The following is a 13199-nucleotide window of genomic DNA, read 5'->3' on the forward strand; positions in this document are numbered from 1 at the left end:
ACCCGAATGGGTCAAGTCTCTGTGCTTATGTGTCATCCCTGGATCAGTATGGTGACACACACAGTACTCGAAGGATTTATAACAGAGGTAAATCACATGTATAAAGAAACGTAAATACTATTACCTCAATCCAATAGCGGAAGCAACAAGGTTGTGGTTTCCCATCAACACCAACGGCAAAGTTGAGTGTAGAAATCGTAACCCTAACGTATCACTTATTCGTCGTAAGAAACCTGCAACATAAGACGTTGCAGCCCGAAACGGGTCAGTACATTGAATGTACTGGCAATTTCACACCATAGAGAATGATGAACAATGGCTATCACTACATGCATATTTGGCTGGTGGAAAAGCTCTATGGTTATAAGGTTTTTGCGTAAAGCCAATTTTTCCCTACTGCAAAGGAATAAATTTATTTAACTATCATGGTGGTTGTGAAACATTGAGAATGGTTGACAGCATTCTCAATCCCAATTAAAAATAATTAAAACCCAACAACATTAATTAGAAGTAACGTGTTGAGATTCACATGATATTCAAGTACGGTTGAGGGGCGCGGCGGCGGGTGACGCAGGGCGCGACGCGGGTGAGAGGCGTGGGTGAGAGCGTGGGGTGTGGCGCGGCTCGGTGGTGGTGCGGCGCGGTGCACAAGGGGCGCGGTGGATGCTTGGGGCTTTTGGGTTTGATGATTTAGAGGGGGGGTGTGGGGTATTTATATTGATGAGGGGAGAGGAGACTTGGGATAGGGGACAAGAAATAGACTTGGAATAGGAAAAAGAGTCCTAGAAGAAAAAAGAAAAGAAAACGGAACAAGGAAAGAGTAGGGGCTAACCTAGTCCAAAAAGGACTAGAGGCAAGAGGCGGCGCGGCGGCCTGGCTGCCTGCGCCTTGCGCGCCTGGCGCAGGGGAGGCTGGGGGCGGTGGCTTGGCTTGGGCCTTAGGCCCGGCTGGCCTTTGCTCCAGATTTTTTTTTAATTTTTTAACTGATTCCACGTGCAGAAAAAAAATGAAAAATAAAACTAAACGGGCTCCAAAATTTTAAAAGTAAATTTTCCCCGACTCCTAAAAATGAGCCGAACAAAATGAACTTTTCTCCGGGCCTAAAATAAAATTTTCAAAAACGCGCATTTTTCCCTATCCAAAGAAAAACAAACAAACACCGGAAAACGAAATTTGATCTATTTATTAAATCTTCATTTTTCCTATATTTGGGAAAGTCATATTATTCCCTCTCTCATATTTTTTTGATAACGGAAAAATAATTGAAGATGAAATAAATAAATCAAATGATCCTCTTTTCCAATTCGAGAAAACTCTCAAATAAGAAAATAACGAAATCTCCAACTCTCTCCGAAGGTCCTTGAGCTGCGTGAAATTTCTAGGATCGACCAAAAAGCAAGAAAATAAGATATGCATGATGATCTAATGTATTCCAATTTGAAAAATAAATTCAAAAGAACTTTGAATTTAATTCTTTGAAACTCCCAACTCATATTTCATAATTTGAAGAAGTCATTTTATCTTCTCTCGTGAAAATCATTGAGTTGCTTAAAGTTTCTGAATTGGAAATATTTTCAAATGAAATTCAAATATTTTCAACACCCCTTGTCATTTAAATAAATGGAAGAAGTCATGTCATCTTCTCTCCGGGGTTTTGTGTTGAAAAGAATTTGAATTCACGAAGATCAGAAAACCAATATGAAAGTTTGGGAAAGTCCTTTTATTCCCTCTCATTTAACTTTCAAAAAGAATTCAAATTTCACTCAATTCACGCAATCAATCAAACAATCAATCAATCTATCTATGTGTTTATAACATTCCAAAATTTAGAATTTTGGGATGTTACAAAGCGTCCCCACTTGCCTGGTAAAACTCGCTTATCCCCCAAGCGCCGCAATTGATGGCGCGGTTGGGTTACCCACGCCCATATTGATGAGAATCCCGTAATAAGGGGACACGATCTCTTCTTTGACAAGACGTGTCGAGAAACTGCCTCGCGTTATGTGTGGGGCTGGTTAAAGGGAACGGTTCGAATAATCACCGGGCCATGGATCTGAATATTATTCTCTCTACGGTGGAATGTGGAACTTATTTTGCAGGGTCGGACACTATCCTCGTATTCAAATTCTTCTGTGATGTATTCTGAGAAGGAACCCGCCTTGCAATGCCGAAGACAATACTGCGCGCCGGACTCATCGTCATTGAAGCCTGGTTCAGGGGCTACTGAGGGAGTCCTAGATTAGGGGGTCTCCGGACAGCCGGACTATCTCCATTGGCCGGACTGTTAGACTATGAAGATACAAGATTGAAGACTTCGTCTCATGTCCGGATGGGACTCTACTTGGCGTGGAAGGCAAGCTAGGCAATACGGATATGGATATCTCCTCCTTTGTAACCGACCTTATGTAACCCCAACCCTCTCCGGTGTCTATATAAACCGAAGGGTTTTAGTCCGTAGGACAACAAGCACAACATACAATCATACCATAGGCTAGCTTCTAGGGTTTAGCCTCTCCGATCTCGTGCTAGATCTACTCTTGTACTACCCATATCATCAATATTAATCAAGCAGGACGTAGGGTTTTACCTCCATCAAGAGGGCCCGAACCTGGGTAAAACATTGTGTCCCCTGCCTCCTATTACCATCCGGCCTAGACGCACAGTTCGGGACCCCCTACTCAAGATCCGCCGGTTTTGACACCGACAGCCAGTTTTCGTTTCTTTTTTCCAAGAACGCGCGTATTCTATTTAAAACCATTGCTATGGAGAGATTTTTTTACTCCATTATAGCCTCTTGTTTGATAGAGTTTCTCACATCTCGCTCTCTCACCCTCTCCATATCAAAACAAGATGGCAGTGTCCACTCTATCTCTCTCCTCACCGGTGGTCACAGATCCGGCCGAATCCCGTCCACTGCGGGAGGTGAGGAGGTGCAGCGTTGACATTGTCGCCGTCAGCGACGGAGGAAGCAGATGCGCACCATCCTCTCGGAGCCGGCGCTGGCGCGGACGAAGATCCTCCGCGCCCTTGTTCGCTGCTGTCGTGTGGGTAGATCCCGCCCGCCTAAACGACATCTCGCCCACATGAGGTATAACTTCTTGTACTGGTCCAGCTCCCCAGGTCGCTGCGTGCGGGTTTTATTCTATGCGACTACTCCCCAGCTCCCCATGCATAGTAGCTAGGGTTCGTCGGCTGGTCCAACATCACCTACTAGTACTATTATAGAGGAAATGCCACTCAAAAAGTTGTCCTGATTTATGCCTCGGTGGAGGTATACATGTTGTTTCGACAAAAAGTACATGGTGGTTGTGCGGTCATTGTCCATATGGTGGTAGTACTATCACTGGTTAAATGAAGAAATGCTTTTTTTCTCGGGTATCCTAGTTTAGTTCCCATCAAGATAATTATGATGCTTCTGTTTGTTGGTGTACTTTTCATTAATTCTTATTGACAATTGAGATGTCGTTGCTAACCCATTTTTATATTTTTGGAAACAGCGATGTGTGTCTCCATACCCGGGCATGTCTTCCTCAATTTTAGTGGAACTGCACAAAATTGGATGGCCATTGTTGTTCCGCCTCACTGTCCTCCGCCACGTGGTTCTTCCTTCCTCGAGCTTGATTACTGAGAAGAAACAGACCATAGTGAGGATTTGTCGAACTTCTTAGGTGCCTCACCCAAACTTGATGCCAAATGGATGATGCATCACCACGATGACCTATCGATGCTCATGGTTGCGTCGGCTGGTGAAGCTGATCGATTTTCGACGAAAAACAAGCTGTCTTCCATCAGTGCTCTTTGCTTGTTACGCACAAAGATGATATCCTTCGTCAGTTCACCTTGGTTGGATTGGAGACTCAGTCGTTTTTCACGTTGGTGCAATTTTCGCTAGGGTTTTACGACAGGTGGGCCCAAAATGTGGCTGGCTCACCTGTCATACAGCCAAAAGCAGGTGCAGTGAAGGCACCGAAGCTCAGTCCGTACTACGGTAGTATATATATAAGCGGGAACCTCAACACTTGTTTGCTAGGGTTTGCACTTCCACACGCTCGCCGCACTACATATATGTTACACGCTAGAGGCTCAATGTTCATTTGCTAGGGTTTTCTATATCCATAGTCTCTCACCCTCTCTTCACCAGATCTAAACAAGACTGCATTGGCCTCTTGTCTCTCCCCCCCCCCTCACAGCTGGTGAAGGAGGTGTCTGTATCCCGTCGCACCGGGAAGGGGAGGAGGTGCAGCGTTCACTCTATCGCCTTCGGCGAGGGAGGCAATCCACTGACGGCTGTGCTGTTCTCTTTCACCCAGCGCCTGTGCGGGAGGGCCACCGACCCCTTCTTCCTCGCCGCCGTACGTAGTGTGGGCAGATCCGGCCTCTCGCCGCACGCCTTGCCACATCCCGACGACCCTAAGGTATAAGTTTCTTTGAAACCGTCATTGCTCTAGCTGCATGTGGATCTTTTTCGATCTCTAGTTGAATCTAGGTCTTGGTTCAAAGAGGAAAGAAGGGTGCGGTGGGCTGGAGCAAGAATCGAGGACGTGGTTCAATGAGGAAAGGAGGGGCGAAAAGTAGTATAGACTGGCTATCCAGCCGCTTTGTTGGTCGAAAAGGGAAAAAGGGGTAACCCAGTACACACATCTGTAAGGAACCGATCTCTTTGTTGAAAAGGGAAAGAAACTGGGGGTTCGGGTAGTTTGTGCATGACTAGATTTGCTGCCCTCACATAGGAAGAAGGCTCAAAGAGAACAAATATGGGACCAACGCATATATGTTGCTTGGCTACATACTCTGCATCACCCATTTATACGTGTGGACGCACATGGTGCTGGCATGTCCCATGCAGCTATTTTGCTGTTGTTAATCTCAGAATTAACTATTGATCTGTTTTAAAAGAATTTCTCTGTTAATATGAATCAATGCAACCGTTTTAGAAATGCTACTTTCCTATACTTTGTTTTCCATCAAGATAAGGTAGATGCTTCTTTTGTTTTCTTTTTTGCCTCTTAAAACAGGGATATCTATTCAACTTGTTGCTATAGAAAACTTAAATGTCACACCGGCAACTTTGCTTGATTTCAGTGCAACTACACAAAACTTGATTGGATTTCCTATTCGTGTTGGTAGATTCGTATTTTATGTTGGTCGTCTCATGAAAGGTCAGTACAGGCCTTCATCCACATGATTGTGCAGTGTGCTTTGAGATGTTGTGCTACTTGTATTGGTACTATTTTAAATAAATGATGAATTGAAGCTATTGTATTGCTGTCTTTTCCCATTAAGTAGTGAACAAAAATGGGACCAACCCATACATGATGCTTGTTGCTTTGTTACAACAAATTCAGCATCACCCCCTTTATAAGCCAGTAAGTGATGACACTCTCAGAATTAACTACTGAATCTTATTTCAAAACTGCAACACTTGTTAGGGATTGGCGGGATTACCATTTTTGTGGCCGCATGTTTCATCCTCCTTTATTAGCCAGTAATTGATTCCTTTTTAGCCTCTGTTTATACAGGGATATCTATTCAACTTGTTTCTATTGTGACATTTTGCTTCGCTACATGAAACACTTTGCTTGATTTCAGTGCAACTGCACAAAATGAGATTGGATTTCCTATTCGTGCTGGCAGATTCGTACGTGATCTTGTGTGCGTCATGACAGGTTGGTACTTTCCTTCATCCACATGATCGTGCAGTGTGTTTTGAGATGCTGTGCTACTTGTATTGGTACTGTTTTAAATAAATGATTAATTGAAGCTATTGTATTGCTGTCTTTTCCCATTAAGTAGTGAACAAAAATGGGACCAACCCAGACATGATGCTTGTTGCTTTGTTACAACAAATTCAGCATCACCCCCTTTATAAGCCAGTAATTGATGCCACTCTCAGAATTAACTACTGAATCTTATTTCAAAACTGCAACACTTGTTAGGGATTGGCGGGATTACCATTTTTGTGGCCGCATGTTTCATCCTCCTTTATTAGCCAGTCATTGATTCCTTTTTTGCCTCTGTTTATACAGGGATATCTATTCAACTTGTTGCTATTGCGACATTTTGCTTCGCTATGCGAAACACTTTGCTTGATTTTAGTGCAACTGCACAAAACAAGATTGGATTTCCTATTCGTGTTGGCAGATTCGTATTTTATCGTTGTCGGTCTCATGAAAGGTCAGTACAGGCCTTCATCCACATGATTGTGCAGTGTGCTTTGAGATGTTATGCTACTTGTATTGGTACTGTTTTAAATAAATGTTGAATTGAAGCTATTGTATTGCTGACTTTTCCCATTAAGTAGTGAACAAAAATGGAACCAACCCAGACATGATTCTTGTTGCTTTGTTACAACAAATTCTGCATCACCCCCTTTATAAGTAGATGGAAGCACATACTATTGTTGCGCCCACTCTACCCTGGAACTGAATCTTAGTTCAAAACTGCAAACACTTGTTAGGGATCTACAGGAGTACCATTTCTGTTAGGGATCGGCCAGAGTACATGTTTAAGAAATGTATTGTTCAGATAATGTCTCTGTTATTATATATCAGTTATAGACTTATAGTGTTTTACAAATGGTACTATCCTGCTTTGTAGTTCTTTCTTCATGTTTAACCAAGGTATTGTTAAGATAATGTCTCTGTTAAAATGAATCAGTCGCATTGTTTTAGGAATGATACTTTTCTGCTTTTTCGTTCTTTATACATCTTGAAACAAGGCATTGTTAAGATAATGTCTCAGTTAATATGAATGAATCACACTGATTGAGAATTGCTACTCTCCTGCTTTGTTTCCCATTAAGATAAGGTAGATCAGTAGATGTTTTTCTTATGGGAGTACAAGTCATCAACCGTTATTTCTCAGTAATAGTTTCCCTTATACCTTTTGTTGCTTATAGGGATATCAAAATTAAAGCTCGGTTTTATTCCGACTTCAATTTTAGTTCAACTGCACAAAAGGAGCCAATGTGTCCAAGGCAAACTGCTGCATTACTGGGTCCAGTTGGTCGTTCCACTTTACAGAAAGAAGCAGTCATTGTTTGCACTACATTACAGAAGGAATGACCGAGAAGCTTTACAGAGTATTAGGCCTTCCACTATGTAGGCCAAAAGAGGTGCCAATTTCACCTTTTCTTAGTTTGGCACTGAATCCCTCCATTGCTACAGCCGGTGCCATAAATATTAGACACCGGTGACATGACTAGTCTGCAGAGACCATTGGCAATTTAACAACACGTGGAGTGCCCTGGGCAAGAAGTGCCCAAACAAGTACAAGAAGCGTCAGGACACCACGATCATAGGCATTACATATTTTGAATGGGAAAACCTTGTCAAAGTTTAATCATTGATGTTAGCAAGAAGCGACAGGACTCCACGATCATAGGCATTACATATTTTGAATGGGAAAAGCTTGTCAAAGTTTAATCATTGATGTTAGCAAGAAGACGTTAGTTTAATATATTGGAATTGGAAAACCTTGTCAAAATTTGCTCATTGATGTTAGCCAGAAGACATGCATTTGATATTTTTGAGTGGGACGCCCTTGCTGTGAGCAGAGTTGAGTGTTTTTTCCTATTCATGTGTTCAGTTTAGAAGTAAATAGTTAATCTGCTGAGATATTCTTGTGTTAAGAGTTTGTTCTGAATATTGTCTATGTAATGCCAGGCCTTGTGTTTGATTGCAAAGTTGAGCTTGGAATGTTGTGGCATGCGGCATCACGAGCTTTTCACCGTGCCTCCTGAGAATAATGCTTCATATTGTTTTGCATGTCGATCTAATGCCAGTGATTTGCTTGTTAAGAAGATCATCCTCTTCTGTTGTTTCCGTGCTTAAGAAGTTCATCATCTGATGTTTCATTCATAGCCTATACGACAAGTCGGGTAGGTTAGACGTGAAACCATATGATCTTCCGACCAACTCATGATATTAGGCCATGATTGGATCGTTGTTTTCCAACCAAAACCGCTTGTAAAACAGACACATGTAAATTAAAGCAGATGGTCTCGGGCGAAGGCGCTTGGTTGGTCAATTTCGACTAGTAAAATATCGGAAGTACTTGACACACGATAAAAACACTGAACGACACTCGGACGATTGCTAATCCAGCCGTTAGCTGCTGTTTCAGCCTTGCCCATGGATGGCATGATATGCACGTCGTGCATGTATCGTCTGGTAATGTCGTCCATATAGCAGTGCTCGTAAAATATACACTGGTCTCTCAAATTACACGCGTAACCTGCCGGTTTTACTTACAGACCTCGGGCCCTCGGTTTCATTATGCCTGTATTTTACGTGTTGTTTTCGATGACGAGTAAATTACACTTGTATGTTAATACAGGTATGAAATAAACCAGAGCTCCCAAGCGTGGCCTTACCGTTTCATGTCGTCTCAGTTTCTCGAAGGTGCTCATAGGTGTCCGGTGATCCTAGCTTCCCGAATGAGTAGCGGGCGCTGTATCAGATCATCCGTAGGGCCCGCGAGGCCCTCTCCGTTGTCCTTCGAGTTGTTGCGCTCGCCGTGGCGCCGAGCATTGTTAACATCGTCAACGAACATGAGGATTCAGGAGATGACTTTATTTTGACTGGATGACACTAGGGACCCACTAGGGCCATAGCCGTACATACGCAAGTGCCTCCTTATTATGTACAACTATATTTTTTTGCTTTCTCCTGGTTTCCTGACATCACGGTCCCACACCATTGTCAACCTATGTAGTCAATATAAACAAGAGAATTGCACAAGGTGCGGCCGACAGCTGGGACCAAGCAGCTCGAGCAGTATTTGTGTGTTTGAGGCGTGAGCACTGCAGAGTTTTTCTTGGCGATGATTTCGTTGTTGTTTAGAGGAGAGCAGGGTATTAACTGGGCAGGCTGTGGCCCGTCTAGCCCAGGCCAGATATCCAACCCAGATACTAATTTTTTCAAGATGAAAATGGCTAGCCCAGCTATACGTCTTTTTGAGGAATACCCAGGCAAGGTCAACTTGTTATTCTCCGCCCCGCTGGGCTGCAAATCTTTCCTAGGAGGGATGCATTAGGCTTAACAGGAAAATGGGCTTTAAAAAATAATAAATGGGATGTAATTATAAAAACTGGGTAGTAACTATAAAAAATGCACCAAACACGAAATTAGTTTATAAAATATTATTTATGGATTTTGAAAATCTTAAATTTTCATTGTTGCGCGCGCAATGTTTCGTTGGATTTTTACGTAATACAAATTTATATTTAATCTGACTAGAAATTTTGGTATAAAAATATTTCGGAGCCCATCAAAATGTGGGATTTTTTATTAAATTATGTCTTCAACGGTTGGTTGAAATTATTAATCATTGTCCTAGCTAGAAAATGGGCTGTACTTCTAACAAACTGTAAATGGGCTGTTGTAAATTCCATTAGAATTCCAAAATGGGTTGTACATTCTTACAAAATGCAAATGGGCTATAAGTTCTCTGCCACACACTTGTGGGCCTACTAAGTGACGCGTCCCCTAAAAAAATAAGTTGACGCGTATGCAAGGCTTTGCCAACTTATTATAGTCAACACACGGTTCTAGCAGCAGTGGCCGTTGGATGTCTATCCAACGGATGTCGTGCTTCTTCTTCAATCTCGGATATTCTTAGCTTCGGCCGCCCAAAAAATGATTCCTCCCCCTGACATCTGGGGCGCACCGTTTCGGAGGCTAACCTGTGGGCCTACTAAGTTGGAGCATACCAAGGGCTTTGTCAACTTAGTCAATAATAAACGTTTCTAGCTTCAGTGACCGTACGATGTCCATCCAACGGCCGTAGTGCTTCTTCAACCTCTGGTCTTCTTGGTCCAGCCACCCAAAGCAGCGCCGGTTGTGCCGCCTGCTCCTGCCTCCCGTGGCCGGCTGTGCTTCCGTGGAGGCTTCACCGCCCCCATACTACTCCCACCGCTGGCCAGGCCATCCCTCCACTCACCCACACCCCCTGTTATTCTGCGGCGACGGCAGCCTCACACCGCAGCCGAACCAGTGAACCCTCGTACTCCTCTCCGCGCGGGCTTCCACTGCTGCGTATTCCCCGGCTCCGCGGCGTCCCCTTCCTAGGCCTCGCCGTCGTCTAGACCACCGCCCTGGTGCTTTCGGCGCGGCGTGGTCAACGTGGTCAATGACCGAATTCCATCGGAAGAGTACTGTACGTGGAGAGGCTGACAGCTGGGTCCAGGCGGCCGCAAGGAAGTGCCTCCTTATTACGCGCAAAATAATTATTCCTCCACCTTACAGCAGGGACCCACCGAACGGGCCACCTTATTTCGCGAAAAAAACGTTTCCCCCCTGACTGCTTGGACCCACCAGACGGGCTAGCGTATTTCACGAAAAAAACGTTCCCCCTGCTGTCAGCTCAGACCCACCGTAAGTGCCTCCTTATTACGCACAAAAAATGAATACTCCCCCTGCTAGCTGGGTCCCACCATGGTGGGAGGCTGACTTGTGGGCCTACTAAGTTGAGTGGGACGGGGACCTTTGTCAACTTTAGTCAATATGAACGATTCTAGCTCCAGTGACCGTACGATGTCCATCCAACGGCCGTAGTGCTTCTTCAACCTCTGGTCTTCTTGCTTCAGCCGCCCAAAGCAGCGCCGGTCGTGCCGCATGCTCCTGCCTCCCGTGGGCGGCTGTGCTGCCGCGGAGGCCTCACCACCCCCTACTATTCCCACCGCTAGCCAGGCCCTGTGGCGACGACAGCCTCACACCGCAGCCGAACCAGTGAACCCTCGTACTCCTCTCCGCGTGGGCTTCCACTGCCGCATCTTCCCCGGCTCCCCGTCGTCCCCTTCCTAGGCCTCGCCGTCGTCCACCGCCCTGGTGCTCTCGGCGCGGCGTGGTCAACGTGGTCAAAGAACGACTTCCATCGGACGTGGAATGTATGGAGAGGCTGACAGCTGGGTCCACTGCCGCATCAAGGAAGTGCCTCCTTATTACGTGCAAAATAATTATTCCTCCACCTAACAGCGGGGACCCACCGGACGGGCCACCGTATTTCACGAAAAAAATGTTTCCCCCCTGACTCCTGGGACCCACCAGCTACATCTTCGCACGCAAGGAAGTGCGTCCGGGCAAAAAAAAACAAAACGATTCGCCCCCTGACTGCTGGGACCCACCAGCTACATCTTCGCACGCAAGGAAGTGCCTGACAGTCGGGACCCACCTGGTCAAAGCGTACGTAGCATTGTCATTCTGGTCACGAACGTGTACGTACATATATACTGGTTGATGTAGAGACGCACACGTGTCGTAGTAGAGGCACGCACGTAGCATGTACACGTACGTACAGCGGTCAGGGTGCAAGAAAGAAAATACGGCCACGTATGTGTACATATGGGCGGGGTCTCGAACGCCTACTCGCGCATACATACGGTGAGGGCTCATGTACATGGCTGGGTCGGAATGGAGAAACAGCATTGTCGTCGTGTTCATGGGGAGGCAACGGAATGCGTCGTGATCATGGGGAGGCAACGGAATGCGTCGTGTTCATGGGGAGGCAACGGAATGTGTTGTGTTCATCGGGAGGGCTTGGACGGAACAGGCGATGGAAACGAGGCCTGGCGTACCGCAGAACGGAGGAAACGGCCTTGTGTTCGACCGGCCACGTTCGAAACGGGATCCTGTTCATCGGGAGGGGTGTGGTGTACCGCAAGACGGAGGAAACGGACCTCCTACGGTCGAAACGGGGGTCATGTTGATCGGGAGGGGTGAGGCGTACCGCAAAACGGAGGAAACGGACCTCCTACGGTCGAAATGGGGGTCCTGTTGATCGGGAGGGGTGTGGCGTACCGCAAAATGGAGGAAACGGACTTGTGTTGGAGCGCTACGGTCGAAACGGGGGTCCTGTTCATCGGGAGTTGTTGGGGATATTACTACTGGAGGTAAACCGGCCTTATGTAGCCGGGTTGACTCCTTGAAGATTAGAAGCCCATAAAGATGCAAGGATGATGGCGCTTCATGGAGGCCCAAGGCCCAAAGGCGGGTTAAGGCCTGTAAATGTAAACCGGTTTAGTCATGTAACTTGTACTGTAAGATAGGAAGGATAGAGACCGAACTAGATACGTTTATGATCCGGCTCGGGACTCTGTAAACCGGCGGGCGTCAACCTATGTATATAAAGGGACGACCCGGCAGCGGTTTAAGGAACAACAACTTGAGAGCCAGACAAAGCAGATTCGCTCCCTGGCCTTCGAAACCCTAGCAATACCAATCACAAATAGACGTAGGCTTTTACCTTCCTCGAAGGGGCCGAACTAGTATAAAATTCCCCGTGTCCCTTGTCCGGTTTAACCCCTTAAGCTAACCCATAGTGATGGCTCCACGACTAAGTCCTTTCACAAGGACATCTGCCGTAACAAACCCACGACAGTTGGCGCCCACCGTGGGGCTATCGCACGATGGTTTTGAGTTCTTGAAGGGCAGCTTCGATGGACTTAAGGGATACGCTGCGGGCCGGATGATGAAGAGTCGTCGTGGCAAGCTCTACATCGACAACGCAGGATGGGGTCCCGAGGCCGATTCAATCGAATATGGGTACCGGGTCCCGTTTGGTGGGATTCACGTCTTCATCGGCAAGATCGGCGAACCGGCCCCTGAGCCGGACATCTACACCGACATCATCGAAATGGCTCGGCGTGCAAGTTCTTCGCCGGTTCGGCTTGAGGCAAGGCATGTTTTCGTAGGTGTCGTCCATGGATCGAGATACGAGGATGGACTGGTGTCTAATGGAGAAACCATAGTCTGCTCTGATGACGAGTCTTCTGGAGAGACCGAATCGCTTTACCAGTTGCAGGACGGCTGGATTGAGGGAGGATCCGAGGGCAACAGTATTCGGATTCCCCTGTTCTGCCAAACCGGGCCGCCATCTTCATGGCCGGCACACAATCGGCACCTCATTCATCTACCGCCGCAGCAATGCTCTCCAGTTCAACAATGGCCACACCAGCAGGGGCAGGAAGCTCGGCGCCACCTCCGGCCCAAGTCTTGTCTGATTTGTTCGACGCTCTGGCAACATTGATGTCCGCGGAGGTGGATGCAGCAGCCAGGGATCAGCACAATGTGGAGATTGCAAAAGTGAAAGATCAGATAGCCCAGGCTAAAGCGGACTTGGCAACAGAGAATTCCAGGATGTCTACAGAGCGGGCCGAATTGGAAGTGCAGGCCTACCGGATTAGACTGGATCAGAATGCT

This window comes from Triticum urartu, chromosome 6A, assembly GCF_056163025.1.
Source record: "Triticum urartu cultivar PI428250 chromosome 6A, HENAU_Tu73, whole genome shotgun sequence".
Classification (NCBI taxonomy): domain Eukaryota; kingdom Viridiplantae; phylum Streptophyta; class Magnoliopsida; order Poales; family Poaceae; genus Triticum; species Triticum urartu.